Source organism: Neomonachus schauinslandi, chromosome 16 (genome assembly GCF_002201575.2).
Source record: "Neomonachus schauinslandi chromosome 16, ASM220157v2, whole genome shotgun sequence".
In the NCBI taxonomy this organism is placed as follows: Eukaryota; Metazoa; Chordata; class Mammalia; order Carnivora; family Phocidae; genus Neomonachus; species Neomonachus schauinslandi.
This window is the reverse complement of record NC_058418.1, coordinates 14,581,887-14,607,046: the sequence shown is the minus strand read 5'-3', so window position 1 is coordinate 14,607,046 and position 25,160 is coordinate 14,581,887. Positions and strand designations below refer to the sequence as shown.

The window sequence follows — 25,160 nt, the reverse complement described above, 5'->3', positions numbered from 1 at the left end:
CATACACCCCTATGTTTGTAGCAGCATTATTTACAATAGCCAAATTATGGAAGCAGCCCAAGTGTCCATCAATAGATGAATGGATAAAGAAGATGTGATATATATATAATGAAATATTATTCAGCCATAAAAAAGAATGAAATGCTGCCATTTGCAACAACATGAATAGAGCTAGGGAGTATAATGCTAAGCAAAGTAAGTCAATCAGAGAAAGATAAATACTATATGATTTCACTCATATTTGGAAATTAAGAAACAAAACAAATGAGCAAAAGAGAAAAAAGAGAGCGACAAACCAAGAGAGAGACTCTTAACTATAGAGAACAAACTGATGATTACCAGAGGGGAGGTGTGGGGGCAGGGAATGGGTGAAATAGGTGATGGGGATTGAAGAGATTAAGGAGTGCACTTGTGATGAGCCCTGGGTGATGTATGGAAGTGCTGAATCTCTATATTGCACACCTGAAATTAATACAACACTGTATGTTAACTATACTGCAATTAAAAAAATAATAAAAATGATCCCCCCAAAGTGGAAAGTAGTGGATGGGTTCATCCATTTGATGCACTATTATAGAAATCACTTCCAGTGGGTTAAGTGTTGGCTGTTTCTGCACCTATAAAATATGGGTCTGGGGCGCCTGGGTGGCTCAGTTGGTTAAGCGACTGCCTTCGGCTCAGGTCATGATCCTGGAGTCCCGGGATCGAGTCCCGCATCGGGCTCCCTGCTCAGCGGGGAGTCTGCTTCTCCCTCTGACCCTCCCCCCTCTCATGCTCTCTCTCTCTATCTCATTCTCTCTCTCAAATAAATAAATAAATAATCTTTTAAAAAAATAAATAAATAAAATATGGGTCTGGGTAGATACACTGGCACTATTTTTAATATACTGATCTTATCATTAAGCTCTGTCAAAATGTGTGTGTATGTGTGTGTAAAATGAAACAAAATCCCAATGGTAACAGAATCCCAAAATAAGATGGAAGACCCGTAAGGTGCAGGCTGTGCCTTTACACATTACTGACTGTCATCCATCAAGTATTCTGCACACAGCAGACAGTCAGCAAATTTGTTCAATGGAGTCAGTGAAAAAAATGCTAAGGATTAGTAACATCATGCGCCTGCCAGCCCATCCCATTTGTTACAAATTTTACTTTATTCTCTCAGGCAAAGGTCCCTGCCAATGACCTAATATAGAACTGTGTATTTGTTTAAACTGGTTTGTATAATTCAGATGTCATGCATATCAGAGTACCTGGATAGTCTACCCAAGCCCCCTGAAATATGTAGTTAATTATATGCCCCAAATAACATACCAACACAAACAACAGAAACTCCTTTGTTACTTAGTTCTTTCAAATTAATTTATTTAAGGCTGTGGTTCCTCTATGCACTCAACATTTCCTATGTGTCAGGTACTCCCCTAGGCACAGAGGTTTCATCTTAAACGACTTCTCCATTCAAATGCTTGTACCCTTTGATCAGTTCTTCCAATACTTTTTTTTTTTAAGTATTAGGGGCAGGGAAAAATCAGCTCACACAAATGTCTGGCTTTTCCCAGAAAATCAGAATGCTTTCCTATTAACATTATGAGTAGTGAAGAAAATACACACAAAATATTCAATGTTACCTTAGGAAATGTTCTGAATTAGATTTATTATGCATTCTTGGTACTAACACTTTCAAATGAATGAAACATAAATGAGAAACACAGAACTCTCAAAGTTGTTCTGATAACATCCAGGAAACTGTAAATCTCTACTACAGAGGGCCAGGATTAAGAATAAATCAAGGTCTCCAGGAAAAAAAAGAGAGAAAGAAAGAATAAACTGAGGTCTCATTTTCTGCTTAAATTTTCCTCTCATTTTTTTTTTTTTAATAAGGATAGTCAAGGCAGATCTGAAATAGCGAAGTTAATGCATATCAAAAATGATAGTAAACCAGCCTGGCAACTTTGTTGGCACTCAATAACTGTTAATCACATTCAATTAAGTCAAGGTCATCATAGCCACCATTCATAGGGGTTAGAAAGTTTCCCCTTTAAGTCCCTATACATCCATGTCATTGATTTCCTTATATCAAATTCCCTCTCAAAATCCTTCAAAACCTAGCTTATTCAAAGACAAAATCTACACTCCTCAGTCTGGCACTCAACTTAGCCACCCAGACTAAGAGGTAGAAAATGAAAATCCTTCAGGGACCAGGTAGGTAATATAAATGAGAGAGGTAGGCAAAATGTTAGCTAGTCAATGGTTTCAACCTGAGTTTGGAAGATACTGTGGAAAGTGCAGCAAATAAACTCTGCAGGACAATGTTCAGTGTGAATTCCCTGACACCACAGTGCAATTTATTTTCAGAGAGGCAGGCAATCCAGAATTTTTGGTGAAATCTCCCCAACGGCCTGATGATGAAAATGCTCTCAGTATAAAATTCAGGTCAGACCATCAAGCTCCCCACGTGTCTGTATCTTCACCAGCACATAGTTAAAAATCAATCTTAAATAATTCCACTGGCCACTACAATCTTCCCACACTGTGGCAAGGGCAGTGTGCCCAGCCTCAGGCTAACCATGCTTCCTGCTCTCTTCCCTGCTCTGCCAACTCTCCAACTTACCAAACCCTCAAGGGCATTTCAGACAGCCCTACTTCTTCTGGAAGCCCTCCCTAACCACTTCAGGTCATAAGCATCTCTGCCGTCCCTGTCCTGCATCCTTACCACTGGACAGTCAAGCCTGGATGTTCCTGTGTTTTTACTTAAACTGTTCCATGTGTGTTGTTCACAACTGACCAATTCGCGGGTGACAGGTATGGATGGAGCAGAAAGGAACGCTGAAGGAGGGGACTCCATGTAAGATGAGCCACCACTCCCCCAGGAACAGGCGTGAACTTTGCCCCATACCAACAAGGCAGCCTGCAGCGCAAGAAAAAGGAACAGATCCATCCTGTTGGCAGCCAATATGGAATCTGATGAAAATTCTCACCTCTTTTTTGGCTTTCAGGAGCCCCGTGGCCATTTTCCTGGTCTCCTGAATGCTGTCCTTGGAGAAGGGCAAAGTCTCAGAGATAGACCTGGGGATGTGAGAAGAAACGAGAGCGTGCCTAGATGGAAAAGCCCCTCTCCAGCAGTCAAGACGGGGTCGGCTCCGGAGCCCCACACCTGGGGGTTCAGTGTCACAGAAATCACCAGCAAAACCCAATTCCCATCCAGAGCCCTGGGAAAAGGGTTCAAAGTGACGGAGCACCCTCAAATTCAGCCCTAAGCTCTGGCCACGGAGTGGAGCCCATGTCCCCCTACAAAGGAGTAAGTGTCTCTCTCTAACTCTCTGGGCTGGAATGAAAAAGATAATGGCCTGGAATGCCTATGGAAGCAGGCCCGAGTTCAGAGGCAGCCTGTACCCCCACGAGTAAAACAGGGACAAGTAGAGGGACGCGCTGACCGGACAAGGCAATGACTACTGGGCACTCACGTGACGCAGGGTGCACGTTGCCGATCCTGAGGCTGAGGCTCGGGCACCAAGTACAAAAGTGTGGGAACGACCGAATACGGAGGCCTACCCCGCCGCCAACCAGCGAGTGGGCGGGACCCACCAGCCGGAAGTGCTCCGGCTACGTAAACTCCGCAGCAAGGAGAGCGCCAGGGACAGCGGAAGTGGCCGCGCGGGCGTCTGGAGAGTGTAGTCTTTGGGGTGGAGAGGTCGTGGGCGAGCAGGCTTCGCCAACGGCAGGGTGACTCTGACGTCTGCACCTCTCATGCAACGAAGCTTAGGAGCTCATGTTAAGATGCCCAGACCGCAAGGTGCACATGTTTCTTCTCCGAGGGCCAATGAGATCTCGCGGACCACGAGAGAGTCGCAGAAATGCCCGAAGATTCTAGAAAATGTGGTCCTGGCGCCCCGCCGGTGTTACTGAGGCGGGTGGACAGACCGTGCGCGCTGACCTTCAGCGGCACGGGTGAGCTGGGGTAACCCACGCCAAGGCTCCGCCCTGTGTGCCCTTCCAGGAGCAGAAACCAGGGTCCGGATTGGGGCGAGTGGGCGCAGCTCAGGGCAAAGACCTTGGGGAACGAAGCAGTGGAGTGACGCTCTGTTGGGACTCCGGGATAGGAGCGACACCGGCCTTGGTGCGCCAGTCCGCGCAGGGAACGCCAAGGCTATTTTCTAGGAGAGCGGGATCGGCTTGGGCTAACTCCCGGGATATGGGTGGATGGCTCTAGTCCTGTGTCCCTGGGATATTGGTGGGTGGGGAGGCGGGACTTGAGACCAAGAGCAAAAAGGCCCCCTGGTGGTAGAAGTAGTAGTGTGGTGAGGAACCATGGCTTGATCCAGAAATCCCTGGGTTTATTGGAAGCTAGGTGCCACTTAGGGGAAATTTACCGGAGTTGTGGTTGGGAGGTGGGGGGATGGGGTGTGAAGAGGAAGCAGAACTTGACAGTTTTGTTCATAATGAATTTTTCTGCATTAATTTTGATTTTCAAAGATACCACCTTAAAATACTTATCTTGATTACTGAGTTTTTATGGTGCCCCCTTATATTTTGCCCCCAGAGTCCCGGCTGTAGGGAAAGGCATGAATAGATCTTACACTATATGAACTTCATTGGCACCTATTGGCCTGTAGTCTTGATAGGAAGTGAGGGCTTGGCTTCTGGGCATTAAGTAGCCAGAAAGAGGCCTTTGGGAGCTTACCCTGAATTGCTGAATTGTGAGTTATCTTTTCTTTCCTGACTTCCTTAATATCCACAATTCCCTGATAACTGAACCTTCCAAAGCCCCACCCACCAGGCACCTCCAAGACCTATCATGATGCAAATATTCAGAGACTACTCTTGAATCTTCACATCCTACTCCAGAATCTCTTCCAATATCCCTTTACCTGGAGAAGTAAAAAAACAAAGTTTGTGTGTTAGTATCAGCCTACCCCATTGGATGGTGTTCAGGAAGGATCAGCCTAGTGCCCTATTCCTGTCCTGCTGGCACAGCTCACAAAGGGTTTCATATCCATTAATGTGGAGTGCTTGTTAACAGAACTCAGTAAGAACCAAAATCAGGCATGGGGCTATGAAGAGCCCACATGAAATGGAAGGACTGAAAGCTTTAGAGAAGGGATTGGGGTGCAGGGGGTGGGAGGTGGGATCCTGAGATAATCCAGATCCCTATGTGTAGACATGTTTACACAGTCAGTGAAGAGAGACCCAAGCTGATAGGTTACCTATAGTAAGTCAAACATAATATAACAGCAGGTCAGGTGATGATGTGACTCTGCGAACTTACTCCCCTTTCTTTCCTTCAGGGAAGGAAAAGGGGCTGGAGGTTGAATCAATCACTATTTCATGCCTGTGTAATGAAGCCTCCATAAAAAAACAAAAAGATGGGAGTTTGGAGAGCTTCCAGATTGATGAAGACTCGGGGAGAGTGGTGCACTCAGCATGAAAGCTCTGTGACCCTTCCCCATACCTTGCCCTATGCATCTCTTCCATGTGGCTGTTCCTATATTATCCTTCCATAATAAAATGGTAATCTGGTAAGTAAAATATTTCTCTAAATTCTGTGACAATTTAGCCTGAAAGTAATCTATGACTTAGAAATTAAGGCAGAAAACAAAGGACCTAGTAATCACATTTCAGGTCAGAAAACTAACATAAAAGTAGGATATGAGATAGGGAAGAAATAATCAGATGAGGGTGGGGGGTGGGGCACTTATGGGGATGCAGGAGGCAGGAAGAAGTGCAGTTTGTGCATAAAATCATTACAGAGAGACAGTCTTTGGGGAGGTGTGTGCACAAGGACCGTGGCTAGATTGGAAGATGACATGCCCCTGAAAGGTATATTCAGGGGTTGACACTGAATAAAAAACAAGAGAAAGTCAAGTGTAGAGCCTTTCCCATCTTGTGCACAGATAGGAGGAGAGCATGGATAACATCAGCAGGTGATGGGCAAATGGGGAGTAAATAAGCACAGCAAACAGCCCCTCAAGAGGGAGATGAGGAAAATGAGCACAATCCTGTCCTCAGAAAGACACACAGCAGCTAAATCTCATGCGGAAACTCAGGTTCAAGGGTAAGAGATGGCTGCCCACACCTCTGCTATGTCACCTGCAGCCACAGGGTGGTGGGCAACACCTTCTTGCTCCAAAAGAGTTGGCCACAGAAGGCAGAGCAGGTCCCACACTGAAGCTCCAGAAGGGAGGAGGTTCCACAGTGAGAGAAAAAACACAAAGTAAACATAGTATCTGTTTATTTTTATTTTTTATTTTTAAACATTTTTTTTAAATTTTTATTTATGTATTTAACAGAGAGCGAGAGAGCACAAGCAGGCAGAGCAGCAGACAGAGGGAGAGGGAGAGGGAGAAGCAGGCTCTCCGCCAAGCAGGGAGCCCGATGCAGGGCTCGATCCCAGGCCCTGGGATCATGACCTGAGCCAAGGCAGCCACTCAACCGACTGAGCCACCCAGGCGCCCCTGTTTATTTTTATAATAAAATATTTCATATACATTCAAGTAGAGATGGGTACAGTGACAGAAAATAAGGTCGAGGAATGAGGTAAGACCCCACAGAGATGTAATGACGGATAAATAAATGATATATAAGGGCGTTTATCCACATATGCAGACTTCATGTTCACATACTTACATTTGTGCATCATTCAGTAGAGAGGTTTACACAGACTGCACTCACATTGTGAAGTCAACAGGAGATGAAGTAAAAACAAAGCAGTTATCGAGTATCAGTCTTTTCTTTTTTAAAGATTTTATTTATTTATTTGACAGAGAGACACAGCAGGAGAGGGAACACAAGCAGGGGGAGTGGGAGACAGAGAAGCAGGCCTCCCGCTGAGCAGGGAGCCCGATGCGGGGCTTGATCCCAGGATCCTGGGATCATGACCTGAGCTGAAGGCAGACGCCCAACGCCTGAGCCACCCAGGTGCCCCGAGTATCAGTCTATCTTGTAAGACACACACAAACACAGCTCCTCGCCTCCCTTCTGAACACCGCCACTGCCTTCAGCAGTAGGTGGCAATTCCAGCCTCGGCCACTTCTCTCACAGTGTCACAGACATGGAAGTACATACCACAGAACTCACTAGAAACAAAAGCCAGGAAGTGCAGAGGCTGTGGAAGACAGACTTCAAGTAGGAGGGATTATTAAGTCCAGGAGAGGGATTCCGAGGATCCAGACGCCCGCACAAAGTGCAGGCAGTGAGCAGACCCAGGTGTCTGTGACTAAGTTAGCATGAACTCAAACATCGTCTGATACAATGCTTCTCAAAAGCTGCTGCAACAAGGACGCCTGGGTGGCTCAGGTGGTTAAGAGTCTGCCTTCAGCTCAGGTCATGATCCCAGGGTCCTAGGATGGAGTCCTGCATCGGGCTCCCTGCTCAGCAGGGAGCCTGCTTCTCCCTCTGCCTCTGCCCCTCACCCCTGCTCATGCTCTCTCTCTCTCTCTGTATCTCTGTGTCTCAAATGAATAAATAAAATCTTAAAAAAAAAAAAAAAAAAGCTGCTGCAACAGACCCGCCTGGGGGGCTTAGTAAACACAGATTGTTGGGCCTCCCCATGAGTTTCTAATTCAGTGCCTGTGTGGCACCTGATATATGCATTTCTTTTTTTTTTTTTTTTTAAGATTTTATTTATTTATTTGAGAGCGAGAATGAGAGAGAGAGAGAGCATGAGAGGGGGAGGGTCAGAGGGAGAAGCAGACTCCCTGCCGAGCAGGGAGCCCGATGCGGGACTCGATCCCGGGACTCCAGGATCATGACCTGAGCCGAAGGCAGTCGCTTAACCAACTGAGCCACCCAGGCGCCCCTGATATATGCATTTCTAACATGTTTCCAGGTAGCCGTGATGCTGTTTGTCCAAGGAACACACTAGGCTCTACTCTAACACCAGGTCAGGGGGAGGTCCTAAAGAGCAAGGCAGCAGCACAACGGACTTGAAGCCTGCCTGTAGGGGCTTCTCTGGAAACTCCTGCAACATAAAAACCTCCAAGATGATGCAAGAACATTGACAGCATCATGTCTACAAATAAAAGGTACCACTCAGGAAGTGCTCAGCCAGGTAGTGACAAGCCCAACCACTGGACCCACGTAAACCTTCCAGAAAACCTGGGACCCTGGCACTCTGAGAACCCCTACTTTCTACCCTCCCTCACTGAGACCTGACACCCTGTTTCCTGATAACATTCCATTATAGCACAGGAAGGAACGTCACTGATATGCCCATTTTTATGGACTTTCCTAGATAAAAATAACCACTCAAGTAGAAATTTTTTAAAAATAAATGTTTATTTTTCATATAAAAGAACACAAAATTTTACATCAGTTTAATGGAAACCCTAAAATACACAGAAAAGATATAAAAATAGTCAACGAGGCAAAGCAATACTTAAGAGTGAGATCTTATATCCTAAAATACATATACAGCTATATATGCTATTTTAAAAATCAAGGCAGAAACAAAAGGGGTGCTACACACCTCTAAATTTATGCATTCCAGTTTGACTCTAAAATTAATCTGGAGATCTGTCATGAAAAAAATGGGGAAAGTGTCTAACTCAACTGATGGGACAAAGACAATAATCATTAGTAAGTAACTGCAAATAAATACCCAACCAAGACAAAAAAGCATGGCACCTCTTATGGGGAAAGGCTGAAACGGGGGATAGAGGAAAAAACTGTGACCCTCAAAAGAAAATAAGAAGAAATCAGGCCAGAATATTAAGGAATTGGAAATGAGTCTCCGTTACCGGAAAAGGAACACAACAAACAGCAAGAGAGGAAAGAGGGAGGCAAAAGTCACCAACTCCAGGGGTGTGGAGGTCCATGAGAATGGAGGCAGGAAGAGAGGTGGAGTGTGTACATAAAATCATTCCCTAGAGGGCGCCTGGGTGGCTCAGTTGGTTGAGCGACTGCCTTCGGCTCAGGTCATGATCCTGGAGTCCCCGGATCAAGTCCCGCATCGGGCTCCCTGCTCGGCAGGGAGTCTGCTTCTCCCTCTGACCCTCCTCCCTCTCATGCTCTCTGTCTCTCATTCTCTCTGTCTCAAATAAATAAATAAAATCTTTAAAAAAAAAAAGGGGGCGCCTGGGTGGCTCAGTTGGTTAAGCGACTGCCTTCGGCTCAGGTCATGATCCTGGAGTCCCGGGATAGAGTCCCGCATCGGGCTCCCTGCTCAGTGGGGGGTCTGCTTCTCCCTCTGACCCTCCTCCCTCTCCTGCTCTGTCTCTCATTCTCTCTCTCTCAAATAAATAAATAAAATCTTTAAAAAAAAAAAAAAATCATTCCCTAGAGCTGTGCTGTCCGATGACACAGCCACTCATCACATGTGGCTACTGAGCACTAGAAACATGGCTAGTTTGAATTGAGAAACGGTGTAGATATAAAATACACTCCAGGGGCACCTGGTGGCTCAGTCGGTTAAGCATCTGCCTTCCGCTCAGGTCGTGATCCCAGGGTCCTGGGATGGAGCCCTGCATCGGGCTCCTTGATCAGCGGGGAGCCTGCTTCTCCCTCTCCCATTCCCCCTGCTTGTGTTCCCTCTCTCACTGTGTCTCTCTGTGTCAAATAAATAAATAAAATCTTAAAAAAAAAAAAAAAAAAAAACTATCCCAATCACAAACTGGCAAGCTGAAGAATTTTAAACTGTTAAGGGTCACTGTCTTGATTATCACCATGACATGAGATCAAAACCAAATCAGCACATGCCATATAGACTGGATGTCTCATCTGAAATAGATATATGCTGTGCATGGAGAAGCACTGAACTTATCCAGGGGGCAGCATGCCAGGAGGTGCCACACATGTATCTGGGTGTGCATCTGAATGGAGTGATCAAACTCTCATCCCCACAGCTCCGCTGTCCTTCACTGGCACTGCAGGGGTGGACCTGGGAGGGGAATCCACATCCTGGTGATACCATGGGGAAAGAGACACTTTGGGATTTTGCCCTGATTTCTGAGGGGTATCTTCTCTTCTCCCTCTGGGTTATATTTTCTTGCTGTCCACCTGTCTACCATTTTGCCACCCCAAGCTGTAGCCCAACTCATCTCCTCAGCCTTTCTCAGTGTGAATGTTGAAAGTTTAGTCTTACCTCTTTAATCTCTACAAGATTTGCCCAAAATTCAGACCTAAAAGAATAAAAACAAGTTTGCTTGAGAAGGTTCAGCCTCCCCCTTCTTAGGGGAACCCTTAAGGAAACATCAGCCCAGTGTCTCCCCATCTCTGCTCAACAACTCCTTGTGACCTCTCCTTCAGGAGCAGAAGGCAAATTCTTAACCTAGGCCCACCTGCCTCCATGAACTGTAATACAGCACGGACACACAGAGAACAATAACTCAATATAATTTAACATAATACAAAGTCAGGAAGGGATGCCCATCATGAAATGTTTAAGCAATAAAGCTGCAGTGACGGGGAGGGACGGGAAATAGTACAGGACTCTAGGGATGGGCTGGGAGTGAGTCCCAAGAAACTCTACATCCCGGTAGAGGTAGGGTGCAGGCAATCAGACTCTGAAGAGAAAGGTAAGCCAAAATTCTATCTATGCAAACACACACAAGATCACATCAGATAGAATCAGGTAGGTTAGGAATGACAGAAAGCAAAGGAAACAATTGAAAATGTGAAGGTTTCTCCATAAATCATTACGAGGGTAAATGCCAGACACACCTCCAGAATGTGTTTATAGTAGTATTTCTTCAATTAACAAGGCAAAGGTTGGAGCAGCAAGGAGAGATGGAGGCCAGGCACTTCCCCTGGATCATCAATGTGAACCTGGCAGCAAGCCACTCTGGATGCTACCATTTTCCCCATGACGAATCAAAGCCACTGTGAGGCTCATTGGTGGGTTCAAGGTCAGAGAGCTAATGAGGCTCATTGGTGGGTTCAAGGTCAGAGAGCTAATAAAGGCTGCATCTGGGATCTGAATGAGGCTGTTGGCCTCCCAGGCCTGTTCCTGATGCTCAATGACTAAAAATCAATCTCACTTAGTGGTAAGTACAAGTGGGGCGCCTGGGTGGTTCAGTCGTTAAGTGGCTGCCTTTGGCTCGGGTCATGACCCCAGGGTCCTGGGATTGAGTCCTGCATCAGGCTCCCTGCTCTGCAGGAAGCCTGCTTCTCCCTCTGCCACTCCCCCTGCTTGTGTTCCTCTCTCCCTCTGTCATATAAATAAATAAAAACTTTTTTTTTAAAGTACAAAGTATCTCTCCAAATCCCTCAAGTTATTCTTTTCTGTTAGTATTTGTTCTGTGAGCTAGACAAGGCAGAAGAAAGGGAGAAAATGAAAACTCAGGAAAGTAAACACACTTCTAAACTGATGCATGGTCAAAGAAGAAAATGCAACATACCCAACGATAAAATTGCATTTGGCATAGGGACCTAAGCCTGTATGAGGTCTCTCATCCAAAGCTATGAAATAAATCCTACAAAAATAAGAGATCCACTCACTGAGTAACATTTTAAAGGGTTTGGGAAGGTAATCCTATTATCTATTACTAAAATAGTCAAACCAGGGTTATAGTTTTTAAACAAAACAAAAATCCCTAAACCTCCTTAACTGGCTGTTCCTTTTACAAGAACTATGTATATCTGTCAAAAAATAAGATATTAAAGAAATTGGGGAATTATTACTAATAGTAAGGTACCAAAGTCAGGAACATATTTTCCCTTAAAAGAAAATCCGGGCGCCTGGGTGGCTCAGTTGGTTAAGCGACTGCCTTCGGCTCAGGTCATGATCCTGGAGTCCTGGGATCGAGTCCCACATCGGGCTCCCAGCTCAGCAGCGAGCCTGCTTCTCCCTCTGACCTTCTCCCCTCTCATGCTGTTTCTCTCTCTCTCGCTCTCTAATACATAAATAAATAAAATCTTAAAAAAAAAAAAAATCCAGGGGCGCCTAGGTGGCTCAGTCATTAAGCGTCTGCCTTAGGCTCAGGTCATGATCCCAGGATCCTGTGATCGAACCCCGCAAGGGGCTCCCTGCTCAGCGGGAAGCATGCTTCTCCCTCTCCCACTCCCCCTGCTTGTGTTCCCTCTCTCGCGGTGTCTCTGTCAAATAAATAAATAAAATCTTAAAAAAAAAAAAATCCAAAATAACTTGTTATGCCTTTGACAGCAATTTCTCAAAATAAATTTTTATGAAGCCTAGGGCAATCAAAACTAAAAGTTGGTTTTATTAACATAAAATCCCCAAAGCCACTGTAACTGGCTGTCCTTATCACAGACATTCCACTAAATAATACAGCTAACAAGAATGGGATTTTTAAAAGGTTGGGGACCTATAGTATAAATACACTCCTAACCAGGTATTCACTCATTTAATAAACCTGAATCCATTGGCCAACCTTTCCCGCGGAAGGTGCTGCAAAAAACACCTGCCAAGGGGCGCCTGGGTGGCTCAGTCGGTTAAGCGTCTGCCTTCGGCTCAGGTCATGGTCCCAGGGTCCTGGGATTGAGCCCCACAACGGGCTCTCCGCTCAGAGGGAGGCTGCTTCTTTCTCCCTGTGCCTGCCGCTCCCCCTCCTTGTGCGGGCTTTCTGTTAAATAAATAAGTAAAATCTTAAAAAAAAAAAAAAAAAAAAAAACCCTACCAAAAAATGAAAGGGCGTTTTACCCGGGTGGGCTGGAAAATGTCTGCTTTTACCTTTAATACCAAGACCCTGCCAGTCGGAGGTCTGATCAGCCTCTGCGCGGGCGCCCACCTAGTCCGGCTGGAAACCAGAAAGAGCTGGAGGTTTAACCGCTCAGGTTTCCAGCCAAGTCCCGACTCTCGCCGTCGCGACAGCCGGATTCCCAGGCACGCAGGACGGACCCGGAGGACTTCACGCCGCGCGGACCCGAACGTCCCACGTCCGGCGGTCTCTTCCCAGCCCAACGTAAGGGTCTGAAACCACGTTCAGCCCCATCTTCCTGCACAGCTTCTTCCGGCCTCGCGCTTGCCTGTGCCTTCGCGTGGGGGCGGGCTTCCGGAAACAGTGGCCGATGGGAAACAGGATTAAATACACTGGACTCAGTTTCAAAGCAACACCGAGGAAGAAAGGAAGAATGCGGGTATCTCAAATATAGACAGAGGCCTTAGCCAATGGATGTGCAAAAAAGGAAGGGCTCGCCTCTCATTGACCAATAACAAGTGTTTACGGCCGACCCGCCTACAAAGAGTAACAAAGGTTTCTTGCGGGAGTCCAGGCGAGAACGCTTGCTCTGGGCGCCTCACCCCCACTTTGCAATCATCTTTCGCGCTGTTGGCTGAATCGTCTAGGAGATTTGCACTCGGCGATGGAGACCCCCTGTCCTCGTCCAGGTGTTACGACCCCTGAACTCCGAGACCTGACTTTGCACACAGCAGGTCTCATTATCAATGGGCTAATAAATAATAAAATAAAGGAAATGGACAGTGAAGACATTAATGAATAAAATCAAACAGACACTTGCGGTGCCGGGCCCCTTCTTTGCAAAACCAAATCCAGGGGCAAAACCAAATCCAATACGTTTCTAACCAGCAATCAGAGTACAGAGGGGGCAAGCATCAGAGCTTTGCATTTGTCAGTAAAGTCCCGGAGTTTGCAGCCATTTCAGTGTTCTACAGTTTACCTCAGTTCTGGGAGTTGCTCTTACAAGCAACCGCGACCAACGGCTTTAATTTCAGCAAACTCCTCTTTGTGTGGGTATCTGGAACTGTCTTTGGGGTAACATTTTATAAATTTCTAATTCGAAGGGATCCATGGCCCTCGTGTGTGTGTTTGTGTGTGTTTCTTGGCATCCCCTGGGACCCGCGGGCCCCTCGACTCCAATCTCCACCCACGGAATTCAGAGCCCCATTCTTCTACTCCGCGATTGTCTTCCAAATAGAGGAAACAGTATTTTGCAGACTAGCTCTCTGGTTCTGATCTAGGCGGTCGCGTGGATGTCCAGACAGTGCTGTCCGTGTGGACCGTGGTTTTGAGTGAAGGGAGAGCAGGAAACAGACCGTGACTGACAGACGTGCGTTCCTAAGCCTGGATTGGTCACAGCTGGAAGAAGAGCCTCCCTAACGTCCCCAGGGGCCAAATGGAGGCCTAGTGGGAGGTACAGCACGGCTGAAAATGACTAGCTGGGGCGAGTCCTTCCAACAACAAAGGAGCTAGTGGGAGGCCTGCGAGGCTGGGCCAATCCGGCTGTGAGTGACCCGCGGGGGCCAGCCCTCCTAACAACAAAAGGCCCCTAGGAAGGAATCCTGCATAACAAGGGACGCTGAGGCGTTGCTATGGGAACTTAGGGTCGTCCAGGTCTTGGTTAGCTCCTTTCTCCCACAATTTTTCCTTCTCTAACTGGCTCTTATATCCCTATGAGGCCTCAGTGTGCTGTCTCTCACGGCAGAGTTTTTTCTAGTGTCGGGGCTGTTTCCTAAATCACTGCGCTAATCTCACTCCTCTGCTCCTGATTACCCCAAACATTTGTCGCGTGCTGGCTCTTGTCCCTGCTAGACCGGCTCTCTCGCCGGCTACTGAGAGGGCAGTTGGGATTTTGGAAGAGGGGGCAGGTGCAGGATACCCGTGGCGGGGTGGGAGGGTGGGGGAACGGGCTCCTCCACACCTTTGCCCACTCAGGTTCCCCAAGGCTGTGACAGGAAAATCCTTATCTTTTCCGCGAGGTTTTAAATTGAGACACTTGGGACGAGTGCAGAATTGCAGCATGATAGGAGCTGGGGGAAGGGGGAGATGGGAAAGGTGGGAGATGCATCAACTAAGGCGGTATCTTTATTACTTTATTCCGGTATTTTTATCTTTATTTTACACCATACCTTTGCCTAATCAGGTTTCTCTGTCTCTACCAGGCGCCCCTCTCCCCTGGGGTGGCGGGGGGGGGGGGGAGGGGGGCTGAGGGGATGTTAGTCCCCAGTCTCTGCTCCCTTGGCCTGAATTGGAATTAGTCCCTTCTTTTTATTATTATTTTTTAAAGATTTTATCTATTTATTTGACAGAGAGAGACAAAGCAAGAGAAGGAACACAAGCAGGGGGAGTGGGAGAGGGAGAAGCAGGCTTCCCACTAAGCAGGGAGCCCAATGCGGGGCTCCATGCAGGGCTCCATCCCAGGACTCTGGGATCATGACCTGAGCCGAAGGCAAACGCTTAACGACTGAGTCACCCAGGCGCCCCAGTCCCAGAGCTTTCAGTTTCAGTGTACATATCTTGGCTGGAAGGTCTGGCGTCATTGGACTTTTAAAATATTCAATTTTCACTAAGTTATATTTATCGCTCTCTTCCTTTATGTATACTGAATTTTGTTTCTTACATGCAAAAGTATTCTTATCCTGCAATTAAAAAAAAACCACTCCTTTATTTTCTTCTAATTCTGTAATAGTTTCTGATTTTTACATTTCCTTTGGAGTTGATTTTGGGGGTATGGTGTGAGGTAGAGATGAATTTGCATGTCATCCTTGTGCAGCAGCCATGCTAATCTTCTCTGTATCATTCCAATTTTAGTATATGTGCTGCTGAAGGGAGCAAGGTGTGAGGTAGATATGTAACCATTCCCCCCCCCCCATGGATAAACAACTGTCCACACACCATTTACAGAACAATCATTCTTTCCATCTCTCTTCTGTTTGTGTTACTGTCCCAATACCATACTGAAGCTTTATGGAATTTGGCTCTTGATAAGGCAAGTCCTTCCATTATGTAATTATCTTCCAAACGTTTCTGGCTCTTCTGGCCCATTTTGTCTTCCACCTGAGAATTAGAATGAGCTAGTCAATTCTATTATTAAAAACTGATGCTGGTGTTCTGATTGAGATTGCCTAGAACTTATAGATTATTTTAGAAAGAAGTGACATTTTGGAGCACCTGGCTGGCTCAGTGGGAAGAACATGGGACTCTTGATCTCAGGGTCATGAGTTCAAGCCCCATGTTGGGTATAGAGACAATGTAAACAAAGAAACAAACAAACTTTAAATATATAGAGAGAGGTACAATTATTCATAGCTTTTTTTTTAAAGATTTTATTTATTTATTTGAAGAGAGAGACACAGCGAGAGAGCGAATACAAGCAGGGGGAGTGGGAGAGGGAGAAGCAGGCTTCCCGCTGAGTGGGGAGCCCGATGCGGGGCTCGATCCCAGGACCCTGGGATCATGACCTGAGCTGAAGGCAGACGCTTAACGACTGAGCCACCCAGGTGCCCCTATTCATAGTTTTTAAATGTAGAAAATAAGACCAGAAAAGGCATTAGAAGGATTTGTCCAATGTAACACAGCAAATGGAAAGCATGGATTTGTACCACAAAGATAGCTTCTGAGTCTGCAAGCTAAGTCACAACGATACACTGCCACTTTTGGACTTTTTTTTTTTTTTAAAGATATTTATTTATTTATTTGAGACACAACGAGAGAGGGAACACAAGCAGGCGGAGAGGGAGAGGGAGAAGCAGGCTTCCCGCCGAGCAGGGAGCCCGATGCGGGGCTCGATCCCAGGACCCCGGGATCATGACCTGAGCCGAAGGCAGACGCTTAACGACTGAGCCACCCAGGCGCCCATGGACTTTTTTTTTTTTAATTTTGCTTTATTTTCCCCTTCCCTTCAGGCATTTTTAATTGGTTTACTTCATCTATTTAATTATATAAGAAAAAGTCAATATTCTCCCTCCACTTCATCCTCTGACCCAGTCCCAGTGTTAACAAGATGATGAACATCTTTCCTTAATGTTCTCCAGCATTCATATAAGTATTTGCAAACATATGAAAATATATATAAAGTTTCATGTTTTCATTATTTTATTATAAACCATTTTACTTTTTTCACTTTTACCTTTTTACATTTTACTTTTTGAAGTGATAGATATCACTTCAGAACTGTAGATAAACAGCAAACTCATTCCTTGTAAGAGTTAAGGTATCTTCCATTATATGACAGGATATAATAGGATAATAATAATTTAAGATGTTGAAATACTTTTATCACCAAAACTAAAGCTTCAATAAATTACTTTTTTTTTTAAGATTTATTTATTTATTTAAGAGCGAGAATGAGAGAGAGAGAGAGAGAGTACATGAGATGGGGGAGGGTTAGAAGGAGAAGCAGGCTCCTCGCCGAGCAGAGAGCCCGATGCGGGACTCGATTCAGGGACTCCAGGATCGTGACCTGAGCCAAAGGCAGTCGCTCAACCAACTGAGCCACCCAGGCACCCCTAAATAAATTACTTTTATTTGTATCTTTATGAGTTGTTACTAGGGAAGGCCCTAAGATTCACCTCTGATTTACCTTCAGGCTCTGTCCGACCAGGAAATGAAAGTTAAGGCATAGTTGCAAAATGCCTAAAGGATTGAAAGTGTGACACACACACACACACACCATCTGCAAAGACTAGGGGATTGTTTTTGGTTCCAGGTAAAGAAAATTTCTATTGATCACTAGTTCCCCACAAACCAATAGAACAGAGATTTCCATGGCCACATGTGACAAAGGATTTAGACTTTGCAAAATTCGTTCAGAAAAGCCACTGAATAAATGAATATCAACAACTATAACAAGCAGCCAAAGTAAACCCTGGGGAAGGGGGCAAATATGATCTCCAGAGTTGCCACATTATAATATTCAGGAGTACTGGTTTTCAAAAAAAAATTATAGGAAGAGAGTCCTTCAGACTGAAATGAAACGTCACTAGACAATAACTCAATCCACATGAAGAAATAAAGAACACCAGTTAACTATATAAGTAAATATACAAGTCAGTGTTCATATATTTTTGGTCTATAATTGTCTTAATTCCTATATGAATTAAAAGACAACTGTATGGGGGCCCCTGGGTGGCTCAGTTGGTTAAGTGACTGCCTTTGGCTCAGGTCATGATCCCAGGGTCCTGGGATCGAGCCCCGTATCGGGCTCCCTGCTTGGCTGGAAGCCTGCTTCTCCCTCTCCCACTCTCCCTGCTTGTGTTCCCTCTCACGCTGTCTCTCTCTCTCTGTCAATTAAATAAATAAATAAAATCTTTAAAAATAAATTAATTAAAAAAATAAAACAACTGTATGAAGCAATAATTATAAATCTGTGTTGATGGCACACAGGCATAAAGATGTAATTTGTGACAATAACAACAAAAAGGGAGGGCAGAGCTGTAAAGGAAGAGAGTTTTTGTATACTACTGAGGCAAAGTTAGTATTAATTCAAGCTAGATAATTATAAGTTTAAGATGTCAATTGTAGGGCACCTGGGTGGCTCAGTTGGTTAAGCGACTGCCTTCGGCTCAGGTCATGATCCTGGAGTCCCTGGACCGAGTCCCGCATCAGGCTCCCTGCTCGGCAGGGAGTCTGCTTCGTCCTCTGACCCTATCCCCTCTCATGTGTTCTCTCTCTCTCATTCTCTCTCTCTCAAATAAATAAATAAAATCTTAAAAAAAAAAAAGATGTCAATTGTAACAGAAAATCAACAAGGAAACAGTGGCTTTGAATGACACACTGGACCAGATGGATTTAACAGATATATTGAGAACATTCCATCTTAAAATAGTAGAATACACATTGTTTTCTAGTACACACAGAACATTCTCCAGAATAAATTACATCTTAGGCCACAAAACAAGCCTCAACAAATTCAAGAAGATCAAAGTCATACCATGCATCTTTTCTGACCACAACATTATAAACTAGAAGTCAACCCCAAGAAAAAATCCGTAAAAATATCTCCCTCTCTATATATAGACAGATAGATAGATAGATAGATAGATAGATAGATGATAGATAGATAGATAGATAGATAGATAGATAGATAGATAGATAGAGGGGCGCCTGCGTGGCTCAGATGGTTAAGCATCTGCCTTCGGCTCGGGTCATGATCCCAGGGTCCTGGGATCGAGCCCCATGTCCAGCTCCTGGCTCAGCGGGGAGCCTGCTTCTCCCTCTGCCTCTCCCCCTGCTCGTGCTCTCTCTCTCTCTCTGTGTGTCTTGAGTGAATAAATAAAATCTTTAAAAAAAAAAAAAGATAGATAGATAGATAAAGAAAAAAAGAGAATGGACCTAAATAAATAAAATCATAAATGACAGAGGAGAAATAACAACCAACACCACAGAAATACACACAATCATAAGAGAATATTATGAAAAAATATATGCCAACAAATTGGACAACCTAGAAGAATGGATAAATTCCTAGAAACATATAAATTACCAAAATTGAAGCAGGGAGAAATAAAACATTTGAACTGACCAATAACCAGCAAAGAAATTGAATCAGTAATCAAAAAAATCCCAACAAACAAAAGTTCAAGACCAGATGGCTTTACAGGTGAATTTTAACAAACATTTAAAGAAGAGTTAATACCTATACTTCTCAACCTATTCCAAACAATAGATAAGGAAGGAAAACTTCCAAATTAATCTTATGAAGGGAGCATTACCCTAATATTAAAAACAGGTAAGGACACCACAAAAAAAGAGAACTACAGGCCAATATCCCTGATGAACATAGATGCAAAAATCCTCAACAAAATACTAGCAAACCAAATCAACAATACATTAAAAAAATCATTCACCACAATCAAGTGGGATTTATTCCTGGAAGAGTGTTTCAATATTCACAAATCAATCAACATGATACATCATATTAATAAAATAAAGGGTAAGAACCATATAATCATTTCAATAGATGCAGAAAAGCATTTGACAAAGTACTACATCCATTCATGATAAAAACCCTGAACAAGGTAAGTTTAGAGGGGAACATACCATAATTATATGGTCAACTAATCTTTGATAAAGCAGGAAAGACTATCTAATGGGAAAAAGACAGTCTCTTCAACAAATGGTGCTGGGAATACTGTACAGCAACATGTACAAGAATGAAATTGGACCACTTTCCTACACGATACACAAAAATAAATTCATAGTGGGTTAAAGACCTAAATGTGAGACCTGAAACCATTAAAATCCTGGAAGAGAGCACAAGCAGTAATTTCTCTGACATTGGCTGTAGCAATTTTTTTCTAGATAGGTCCCCTGAGGGAAGGGAAACAAAAAGCAAAAATAAACTATTGAGACTCCATCAAAATAAAAAGTTTCTGTGTAGTGAAGGAAACAATCCACAAAACTAAAAGGCAACCTACTGAATGGGAGAAGATAAATATTTTTTAAGATTTTATTTATTTATTTGACACAGAGAGAGAGAGACAGAGCACACAAGTAGGGGGAGTGGCAGGCAGAGGCAAAGGGAGATGCAGACTGCCCACAGAGCAGGGGAAGTCCAAGGCAGGACTTGATCCCAGGGCCCTGGGATCATGACCTGAGCTGAAGGCAGTCACCCAACCAACTGAGCCACCCAGGCACCCGGGAGAAGATATTTGTAAATGACATATCCAATAAAAGGTTAATATCCAAAATATATAAAGAACTTCTACAACTCAACAGCCAAAACACAAATAATCCAATTAAAAAATGGGCAGAAGACACAGATATTTCTCCAAAGAAGACATACAGATCACCAAAAGACACAGGAAAAGATGCTCATCATCACTCATCATCAGGAAAATGCAATCAAAACTACAATGAGAGATCACCTCACGCCTGTCGGAATGGCTAAAATCAACAACATAAGAAACAGTGTTGGCAAGGATGTGGAGAAAAAGGAACCCTCTTGCACCACTGCTGGGAATGGAAACTGGTGAAGCCACTGTGGAAAACAGTATGGAGGTTCCTCAAAAAATTAAAAATAGAACTACCTGGGTGCCTGGGTGGTTCAGTAAGTTAAGCAGCTGCCTTCGGCTCAGGTCATGATCCTGGGGTCCTGGGATTGAGCCCCTCATCAGGGCTCCCTGCTAGGCAGGGAGTCTGCTTCTCCCTATGCCCCTCCCCCCTACCCATGTGCACGCTCTCTCTTTCTCTCTCAAATGAATAAAAGCTTTTTTAAAAAAATAGAACTACCCTATGATCCAGCAAACACACTATTGGGTATTTTCCTGAAGAATACAAAAACCCTAATTCAAAGGGATACACACATCCCTTTGTTTATAGCAGCATTATTTACAATAGCCAAGATATGGAAGCAGCGCAAGTGTCCATTGACTGATGAATGGATAAAGAAGTTGTGATGTATATATACAATAGAATATTATTCAGCCATAAAAAAGAATGAAATCTTGCCATATGCAACAACATGGATGGAGCTGCGGAGTATAATGCTAAGGGAAATAAGTCAGTCAAAGAAAAAAAAATACCATATGATTCCATTCATATGTGGAATTTAAGAAGACTCACTTTAAAGACTCACTTTAAAAAAAATAAATAAGGGCGCCTGGGTGGCAAATAAATAAATTAAATAAATAATAAATAATAAAGACTCACTTTAGACCCAAAGACACATATAGTTTCAAAGTGAAGTAATAGAAAATTACATTTAGGCAACTGGTAACTCAAAGAGACCTGAGATGGCTATAATAGCATAAAAAAGTAGACTTTAAATAAGAAAAGTTTACAAGAGACAATGAATTATATATTAATTAAAGCATCAGTCTTCAGAAGATATAACAATCATAAACAGAGCCTTATAATATATAAAGCAAAACCTGATAGGATTGAATGAAGAAATAGACAATTTAACAATAATAGCTGAAGACTTCAAGACCCCATATTCATTAATAGACACACAACTAGATAGATCAACAAGGAAAGAGAGGACTTGAGCAAAGGGAAAAGACAGAGAGAGAGAGAGGGAGGAAAAGAGAGAGAGAGAAATCAAGGAACAGACTCTTAATTATAGAGAACAAACTGTAGGTTACCAGAGGGGAGAGGGGTAGGGATAGGGGTCAAATAGGTGATGGGAATTAAGGAGTACAATTGTTGTGATGAGCACTAGGTGATGTATGGAAGTGTTTAATCACTATATTATACATATGAAACTAATATAACACTGTATGTTAACTGGAATTTAAAAAAAAAAAACTTAAAAAAAGATGTCAATTGTAGTCCCCATTATAACAAATAAGAAAATAAGTTAAAGATACATAGAAAAAGAAATAAAGAGGGAATCAGAATGGTACACTACAAAAAAAAAAATGAAAATAAAAGGCAGTAATAAGGAAATTTGGGAACAAAATATGTATAACATAAAAAACAAATACCAAAATGGCAGAAATCGCTTATCAGTATTTATTTTTATTCATTTTTATTTTTTTAAAGATTTATTTATTTGAGAGAGAGAGAGAGCATGAGTGGGAGGGGCAGAGGGAGAAGGAAAAAGAATCTTGAGCAGACTCCATGCTGAGCACAGAGCCCAAAGCAGGGCTTGATCCTAGGACCCTGAGATCATGACCTGAGCTAACACCAAGAGTCAGATGCTTAACCCACTGCACCACCCAGGTGCCCCAGTAATTAGTTCATTAATTTTTGAAAGATTTTTAATCTATTTATTTGAGAGACAGAGACAGAGAGCATGAGAGAGTGAGCATGAGCAGTGGGGAAGGGCAGAAGGAGAAGCAGGCTCCCTGCTGAGTGGGAAGTCCGACATTTGGATCCATCCCAGGACCCTGGGATCATGATCTGAGCGAAGGCAAATGCTTAACCGACTGAGTCACCCAAGGGCCCCTATTTATTTTTTTTACAGGTTTTTTTTTTTTAAGATTTTTTAACATTTACCTGATAGAGAGAGACACAGCGAGAGAGGGAACACAAGCAGGGGGTGTGGGAGATGGAGAAGCAGGCTTCCCGCGGAGCACGAAGCCCGATGCAGGGCTTGATCCCAGGACCCTGGGATCATGACCTGAGCCGAAGGCAGACACTTAACGACTGAGCCACCCAGGCACCCCTACCCCTATTTCTTTTTTAAGTAGTCTCCATGCCCAGTGCAGAGCCCAAAGCAAGGCTGAACTCATCACTGTGAAATCTTTTTTTTTTTTTTTAAGATTTTACTTATTTGACAAAGAGATAGACAGAAGAGCACAAGCAGAGGGAATGGCAGAGGGAGAGGGAGAAGCAGGCTCTGCACTGAGCAGGGAGCCCGATGAGGGACTCGATTCCAGGACCCTGGGATCATGACCTGAGCAGAAGGCAGACGCTTAACCATCTGAGCCACCCAGGCGCCCATGACTGTGAAATCTTGAACTGAGCCAAGATCAAGAGTTGGTCACTCAACTGACAGAGCCACCCAGGCATCCCAGTAATTATTTAAATGTAAGTGCCTTAAACGTTCCAATGAAAAGGCAGATATTGGCAGGATGGATTTTTAAAAGGATCTAACTATTTGCTGTCTACAAGAGACTCTATTTATTTTTTATATTTTATTTATTCACTTGAGAGAAAGAGCAAGCAAGTACGAGTTTGGGAGAGGCAGAGGGAGAGGGAGAAGCAGACTCCCCGCTGAGTAGGGAGCCCAATATGGGGCTTGATCCCAGGACCCAGAAATCATGACCTGAGCTGAAGGCAGATGCTTAACCATCTGAGCCACCCAGGCACCAAGACTCACTTTAGACCCAAAGACACATATAGTTTCAAAGTGAAATAATGGAAAATTACAGTTAGGCAATTGGTAACTCAAAGAGATCTGAGATGGCTATAATAGCATAAAAAAGTAGACTTTAAATGAGAAAAGGTGGGTGCCTGGGGGACTCAGTTGGTTAAGCGACTGCCTTTGGCTCAGGTCATGATCCTAGAGTCTCAGGATCGAGTCCCACATCGGGCTCCCTGCTCAGCAGGGAGTCTGCTTCTTCCTCTGACCCTCCTCCCTCTCATGCTCTCTCTCTATCATTCTCTCTCTCTCTCAATAAATAAATAAAATCTTTAAAAAAAGTAAATGAGAAAAGGTTACAAGAGACAATGAATTATATATTAATTAAAGTGTCAGTCTTCAGAAGATATAACGATCATAAACATATATGCAGCTAACAATAGAGCCCTATAATATATAAAGCAAAACCTGATAGGATTGAATGAAGAAATAGACAATTCAACAATAATAGCTGAAGACTTCAAGACCCCATATTCATTAATAGACACACAACTAGATAGATCAACAAGGAAAGAGAGTACTTGAACAACAATGTAAACCAACTAGAACTAACAGACATATATAAAACACTTCACCTAACATCAGAATAAACATTATTCTCAAGTGTACATGGAACACTCCTTAGGACAGACCATACATTAAGACACACACACACACACACACACACACACCACACAACTCAGTAAATTTATAAACATCAAAACCATACAATATATCTTCCCTGACCAAATGGAATGAAATTAGAAATCAATAGAGAAGGAAATCGACTATTCACAACTACATGAAAATTAAACACAGTTTGAAACAAACAGTGGATCAATGAAAAAAATCACAACAGAATTTAGACAATACTTTGAGATGAATGAAAACAAACATATCAAAACTTCAAGGCTGCAGCTAACACAGTACTCAGAGGGAAATTCATAGCTATAAATGGCTACATTAAAAACAAAAAAGATCTCAAATCAATAACCTGACTTTCCACCTTAAGGAAGTAGAAAAAGAAGAGCAAATGAACACAAAGTAAGCAGGAGGAAGGAAATGGTAAAGATTAAAAAGGATATAAATAAAATAGTAAATAGAAAAACAACAGAGAATCGGGGTGCCTGGGTGGCTCAGTCATTAAGTGTCTGCCTTCGGCTCAGGTCATGATCCCGGGGTCCTGGGATCGAGCCCCGCATCAGGCTCCCTGCTCCGCAGGAAGCCTGCTTCTCCCTCTCTCACTCCCCCTGCTTGTGTTCCCTCTCTCGCTGTGTCTCTCTCTGTCAAATAAATAAAATCTTAAAAAAAAAAAAAGAAAGAAAAACAACAGAGAATCAACAAAATAAAAAATTGGTTCCTTGAAAAGATTGACAAAATTGATGGACCAATAGGTAGACTAAGAAAAATAGAAGATTCAAGTTACTAATATCTGGAATAAAAGTTGGGACATTACTATTGACCTTACAGAAATAAAAAAAATTATAACAGAATATTATGAACAATTTTATAAACAAATCAGATGACTCAGATGAAATGGACAAGTTCCTAGAAACACACAAACTACCATAACCTATTCAAGAGGAGTATGTAACAGTCTTTCTATGACAAATAAGGAGATTGAATCAGAAAGCAAGTAAATACTGTTAACGGAATGAATGTTTGTGTCCCTCTCAAAATTCATATGTTGAAATCCTAACCTCCCACATGAAGATATTTCAAGGTGGGGGCTTTGAGAG

General features: G+C 43.5%; 1 protein-coding gene and 1 non-coding gene across 2 annotated transcripts in view; both read right to left on the bottom strand.

Moving 5' to 3' along the window:
• The window catches only part of LOC110590213 (zinc finger protein 383), a 79,187-nt gene that overhangs the window by 22,480 nt on the left and 31,547 nt on the right, over window positions 1-25,160 (bottom strand). The window lies entirely within an intron of this gene.
• Window positions 15,361-15,467, bottom strand: LOC123323351. The gene has a single exon (XR_006539353.1). It is a non-coding gene; the product is annotated as a U6 spliceosomal RNA (small nuclear RNA).